Here is a 7,336-nt window from a genome sequence, read left to right as displayed (position 1 = left end):
AATCTGAAAACCCCCTTTAACAAGGGGCCCCCAGATCCTGCCCCCCGCCCCTATGTGAATTGGTATTGGGTATTGTACCCCTACCCATTCACCAAAAATAGCAGTAAAATGTGACAAAAGACAATTCCTTTATTAAAAATGTCTTCTTTTTTCCCCTGCTTATTCCTCTGGTCTTCCTTCGGTCTTCTCCTTCTCCCTCCGGTCTTCTACATTCTTCCCCCCCCCTTCTACCTCCGGTCTTTCTCCTCCACCACCCCTTCCACCGACCTGCTGAACATGAAAACAAACAGATTCCGATAAGCCCCCCACCCACAGATCCCCACAACCATCAGGCAAAGGTTGTGGGGATGAGGCCCTTGTCCTCATCAACAGGGAGATGAGGAGTTTTGGGGGTAACCCCAAAGCACCTCTCCATGTTGAGGGCATGTGGCCTGGTATGGCTCAGGAGGGGAGGGGTGTTTGCTCGTCCCCCTTTCTTGGCCTGCCAGGTTGCGTGCTCGGATAAGGGTCTAGTATGGATTTGGGGGGGGCGCCCTATGCTATTTATTTTTATTTTGCCGTGGAGTTCCCCTTAATATCCATATCAGGCCTGGTATGGCCTGGTATGGACTGGTGGGGGGAACCTACGCCATTATTTTTTCTTAGATTTTTACTCTATTTTGCTGGGAATACATTACAGCTGCGAACAATTTTGAATTACATTTTTCCTTTAGAAATGTCATTTTGCTGCGGTACAGGAAAAGATGTGCTACTTTACAGGCATACTAAGGACACCCCCAGGCACGCTATTTAAAGGAATTTTTATTGTTTTGCTTTAAGCATTATTTATTTTTCCCTTTGTGCAGGACCCAGGTCACACTTTTTTTTATGGCAAAGAACTTGCATATAAGCCTTCAGTGAGAATGATAGGCATGTTCGCCAGCAATAGCGCTGCTTTCCATTTGCATTTGGGCACAGTTTCTGAGAGGTGAAGTCTTAATTGGCCTTAATTGGGTGCTATTTTCCAGGACTGCAGGATCATTTGTTGGTGCTATAGTAAATGACCTCCGCAGTGTTCAAATCTTGTTAGAATTCATAATGAAGGATCACCAGGTTAAAATGAAGGGAATAAAGCCTAAATAAAACAAATGCAACCACCTCATCTAGGGCACTGTAAGTTGCAATATATTACATATTTCCTTTTGAGTTTAGATAGACTCTGCAAGAATATAGGATAGGATTATACACCAAGGGCATGTTTGTTATTCTAATAAACAGCCTCAGACAGGGTCAGGATGAACAGGCTTTAAAACCATAAATAAAGTATCATACCTCCTTTTTTACAATTCTGTGAGCGGTCACAGACCAGTGACTAGCAAAAAAATCATAAATGAATGGAGATTACCTAGTTTGTCTAACACACAGTGCTTTCTTTTTTTTCGTAATATAATCCTATAAACAAATAAAGTACTTCAGGTGCATGTCAAAAAATTAGAATACCATCAAAAAGTTAATTTATTTCAGTAATTCAATTCAAAAAGTCAAACTCATATTTTATATAGATTAATTACACACAGAGTGATATATTTGAAGCATTTCTTTTTTTTAATGTTCATGATTATGGCTTGCAGCTAGTGAAAACTCAAAGTTCAGTATCTCTGAAAATTAGAATGTTACATAAGATCAATTAAAAACAAGGATTTTTAATACAGAAATGTTGGCTTACTGAAAAGTATGTCCATGTACAGTATAGTATGCACTCAATATTTGGTTGGGGCTTCTGTATGAATTACTGAATTACTGCATCAATGTGACATGGTATGGAGGCGATCAGCCTGTGGCACTGCTGAGGTGTTATGGAAGCCCAGGTTGCTATGATAGCGGCCTTCAGCTCATCTACATTGTTGGTCTGGCATCTCTCATCTTCCTCTTGACAATACCCCACAGATTCTCTATGGGGTTTAGGTCAGGTAAGTTTGCTGCCCAATCAAACACAGTGATACCATAATCGTTAAACCAGGTATTGGTACCTTTAGCAGTGTGGGCAGGTGCCAAGTCCTGCTGGAAAATGAAATTGGCATCTCCATGAAGCTGGTCAGCAGAGGGAACCATGAGTGCTCTAGAATTTCCTGGTACAGGGCTCCACTGACTTGATAAAACACAGTGGACCAACACCAGCAAATGACATGGCTCCCCAAATCATTACTGACTGTGGAAACTTCACACTGGACCTCATGCAAGTTGGATTCTGTGCCTCTCCACTCTTCCTCCATACTCTGGGACCTTGATTTCCAAATGAAATGTAAAATTGACTTTCATCCGAAAACTGCTAAACAGACCAGTCCTTTTTCTCCTTAGCCCAGATAAGATGCTTCTGATGTTGTGCTGGCTTAACCACTTCCCGACCAGCGCACGACGATGTACGTCGACAGAATGGCACGGGCAGGCATATTGGCGTACAGGTACGTCCAATATTCAATGCTGTCCTGCCATCGGGAGCGCGCCGCCGGCGGCGCGCTCCCGTGCTGGTCGGGACCCCCGTGAGTCCGGTCGCGGGACCCGCGGACTCGATCGCCGTGGGCATCCCCGCGATCGTCTCACGGAGTGGCCGAATGGAGGAAATGCGGTGTAAACAACATTTCTCCATTCTGCCTAGCAACTAGTGACGCTGATCTCTGCTCCATGTGATTGGAGCAGAGATCAGTGTTCACTAAATGAAAGCCCAACCCCCCCACAGTTAGTAACACACCCCTAGGAACACTTAACCCCTACACTGCCACCCACTGGTTAACCCTTTCACTGCCAGTGTCATTTACACAGGAATCACTGCATTTATATAGCAGTGATTACTGTATAAATGACAATGGTCCCAAAAATGTGTCAAAAATGTCCGATGGGTCCCCCACAATGTCGCAGTCACAATAAAAATCGCTGATCGCCGCCATTACTAGTAAAAAAATAAATAATAAAAAATTATTAATAAAAATGCTATAAAACTATCCCCTATTTTGTAAACGCTATAACTTTTGCGCAAACCAATCAATAATCGCTTATTGCGATTTTTTTTACCAAAAATATGTAGAAGAATACGTATCGGCCTAAACTGAGGGAAAAAAATGTTTTTTTATATATTTTTGGGGGATATTTATTATAACAAAAAGTAAAAAATAATGCGTTTTTTTCAAAATTGTCGCTCTATTTTTGTTTATAGCGCAAAAAATAAAAACCGCAGGGGTGATCAAATACCACCAAAAGAAAGCTCTATTTGTGGGAAAAAAAGGACGTCAATTTTGTTTGGGAGCCACGTCGCACGACCGCGCAATTGTCAGTTAAAGCGACGCAGTGCCGAATCGGAAAAAGTGGTCTGGTCTTTGACCAGCAAAATGGTCCGGTCTGCAAGTGGTTAACACAAGAAATGCGACAGTTATAGCTCATTTCCTGGATACGTCGATGTGTGGGGGCTGTTGAAGCACTGATGCCAACCGTAGTCCACTCCTTGTGAATCTCCCCCAAATATTTGAATGACCTTTGCTTCACAATCTTCTCAAGGCCAGTGGGCGCCCGTAATTCAGGGTGCATGAGTGCCACCCCTCCCACCCATGCATCCGACCCCCTAATCTACATGCAGAGAGCCGGACAAATAGATTCCAATCAGGGTTTTGTTGTTTTTTTTACGCCCATTATTAGAGCCAGAGGTTCTAATAGGCTTCAAAAAAGGTTGGGCTTGGGGCGCAGAGCACTGCGCCCTAGCTCACCCAGTTGTGTGACAATAAATATTCGCTATTGTCTTCCTGATTCTCCTCCCGGCCAAACAGGAAGTGGGTTTGAGACCTGTTTCCTGATTGGCCGAATGGAGCAGCATTCCAATTGGCCTATGAAAAGGCGGGAGGAGACGCAGAGCAGAAGCCGCCATGATGTTGGGGAGTGGACGCAGAGGAAGTGGCTGCCCATCACCCGGAGGGAACCGATGCCCGCACCATAGATAGGGTAAGTGCCGGGCTTGTAACCATCCAACCGACTGAGTCTGGGGGTACATATGGCCCGACTGACCGGGGGGGTGGCAAAACTGTGCACCCACAAACCCCCCTCAAAATTTACCACCAGCCGCCACTGCTCAAGGTTGTGTGTGGCAATCCCTGTTACTTGTGCAACTTTTTCTACCACACTTTTTCCTTCCACTCAACTTTCCATTAATATGCTTGGATACAGCACTCAATGAATAGCCAGCTTTTTTTTTAGCAATGTACTTTTGTGACTTACCCTCCTTGTGGAGGGTGCCTATGACTGTCGGCTGGACAACTGTCAAGTCAGCAGTCTTCCCCATGATTAGGTAACCTACTGAACCAGATTGAGAGACCATTTAAAGTCTCAGGAAACCTTTACATGTGTTTTGAGTTAATTAGCTGATTAGAATGTGACACCCATGAGTCTACAATATTGAACTTTTTCACAATATTTTAATTTTCTGAGATACAGTATTTGAGTTTTCACTAATTGTAAGCCATAATCATCAAAATTAACCACTTCCGGACCATCTTCCGCACATTTACTGGAGGCATGCATGCAGGCTGATTGGACAGAGGGGAAGCCAATCAGCAGGTCCAGTGGAGAAGATGTCCGCCGGCCACCTGTGATCGTTCCCCAGAGAAGTGGAACGGCGATCTGCCTATGTAAACAAGGCAGATCGCCATTCTGACAGGGAAGCTAAGCAGGAACGCAGATCTCTGTGTTCTCCCAGTTAGAGTATTTGCCACACAGTTAGTAAGCACCCCCTAGGGACACACTTAACCCTTTGATGTTATCTCCTTCCCTGCCAGTGTCATTAGTACAGTAACAGTGCATATTTTTAGCACTTATCACTGTATTAATGCCACTGGTCCCCAAAAAAGTGTCAAAGATGTCAGGTGTCCGATTTGTCCGCTGCAATGTCTCAGTCCCACTGATCGCCGCCATTACTAGTACAAAATAAATAAATAAAAATATCCCATCATTTGTAGACGCTATAACTTTTGCGCAAACCAATCAAAATACACTTATTGAGATTTTTTTTTACCAAAAATATTTAGCAGAATACATATTGGCCTAAATAGATGAAGAAAGATATTTTTCCATTTTCTTTATTTGATATATATTATAAAAGTAAGTAAAAAATATTGGTCTTTTTTTCCAAATTGTCGCTATTTATTGTTTCTATTAAAAAAAAATTAAACCACAGGGGTGATCAAATAACACCAAAAGAAAGCTCTATTTGTGGGGAACATCGCACGACCACACAATTGTCAGTTAAAGTAATGCCTGTTCATGAAGGGGGTAAAACATTCCAGGGCTGAAGTGGTTGACAGAAAGAAATGTTCAAAATATATCACTCTGTGTGTAAAGAAGCTATATAATGTATCAGTTTCATTGTGTGAATTAAAATACTGAAATACATACATTTTTTGATGATATTCTAATTGTTTGAGATGCACCTGTACATTTTACCTATTGAGGTGTTTCAGGGATTTGATGAATCTAATGGTAGAGCAAATAACCATAGATATTTAACCCTTTGGGCAAGATGTCATTGAATTCAATGAGTTGCTAATATCATCTAGGAAAATTTACAGCATTGATAAAGTCTGCATAAAATACCTTTTTTTCACTTTTGTGTTATTCACCTGCGGTTTGGAAACATGGATCAATCTTGTACAAAGGATTATTAAAGAAGTGAGAACTAAAATCAGTATGATACACTGCAGCTGATAAGGTATCAGGCACTAAGGAAACATTTTTATTTTTTTATTTTCAATAAGTTAAACCAACTCATAGATTTTGCATTAGGAGAAGGAGCAGTGAAGCACAACCATTGTGTAAGATTGAAAACAGGAAGTTACACCTGCCTATGTAATGGGTAAATATGACTGATCCCATTAAAATATTTAATTCTGAACTGTATATAGATACAACTTTTAAAGCACTAGCACAAGTTAATAAGACTGTTTACACCAAGATGATCACTTGTACATGTACTGTATGCCTAAAAACACTAAGGATATATTTTCCCTTTCAAAAATATTTAGATTAGGTAACTCTAAGTGAGATTATTGTATATTGGAAATTGTTTTTTTTTTTTTTTTTTTTTTTTATGGGTAGTGTGAAGTTTTGTTCTTTTAATGTAAGAGGTATTAATTCCCCCGCTAAAAGAAATCAAATTCTAAATTTCCTACATAAGCAGAAAATAGACATTGTGCTATTTCAGGAGACACATTTTCGCTCAGATCATATACCTAAAATCAATAATATAAATTACAATACATGGTTACATGATACATTTCCATATTCCAAATCAAAAGGGGTATCAATTGCGTTCCATAGGGACTTGCCGGTCCAAATATTACAAAAATATGAAGGCAAAGATGGGAGATCTTTAATAATAAAGTTTATGTTATATGGAAAAAAATTTACTATAGTTAATTTGTATCTCCCTAATTATGGACAAATAGAGAGTGGTACGAAAGCCCTATCGGACGCAATGAAGAAGGCGGAAGGAGTGGTAATAGTGGGTGGTGATATAAACTTTTTAATGGATGTAAAGAAAGATACTACAAATATTCAACTACAAAAAAAAAAAATAATAACAATAGAATAAAGGAATTTAAGGATATACTGAAAAAATATCAGTTAACAGATATATGGAGGGCCCAACACCAAAAGGAAAAAAATTATACATATTATTCAAATATACACAATTCATATCATAGATTGGATTTTTTTTTTATAAATAAAGAGGGTTTAATGATGAAACCAGTAACAGAAATAGGGGGATTCCTTTGGTCGGACCATGCCCCAATATATGTGGAAATTTCAGTGATTGAAACAAAGAAAAGGAATGGGATATGGAGATTGAATGATAATTTAATTAAAGATAGAAAATGCGAGGCAGAAATATTACAAGTTATAAAAGAATTTTTGATAATTCATGAAAGGGATGAAACCTCACCTGCAATTCAATGGGAAACATTAAAATGTGTTATGAGGGGAATATTCATCAAGCACGGGGCAAGAAAAAAAAAAGAAAAAACACAAAAAATATCTCAATTGGAAAGTGAGATTAAAGAACTAGAAGAAGTGCATAAAGTAAGTAGGAAATTGTGTGATGGAGCTAGATTAAAGGAAAAACAATTGGAATTACAATCAGTGCTTGATGAAGATTCCCTTCGGATAAGGGATAAGGATAGAGCGCAGTGGTACAAATTTGGAAATAAACCTGGGAAAATATTAGCCAGAGCTTTAAAAAAGCAACAACCCCCAAGTTATATAGAGAAAATTTTAAAACCAAATGGGGAAATTACATATGACCCAGAGGAAATATCTGAAA

The sequence above is a fragment of the Lithobates pipiens genome, unplaced genomic scaffold (genome assembly GCF_037356315.1).
Source record: "Lithobates pipiens isolate NorthernLeopardFrog02 unplaced genomic scaffold, aLitPip1_a1.2 Scaffold_22, whole genome shotgun sequence".
In the NCBI taxonomy this organism is placed as follows: Eukaryota; Metazoa; Chordata; class Amphibia; order Anura; family Ranidae; genus Lithobates; species Lithobates pipiens.
This window is presented reverse-complemented; position numbering follows the sequence as displayed.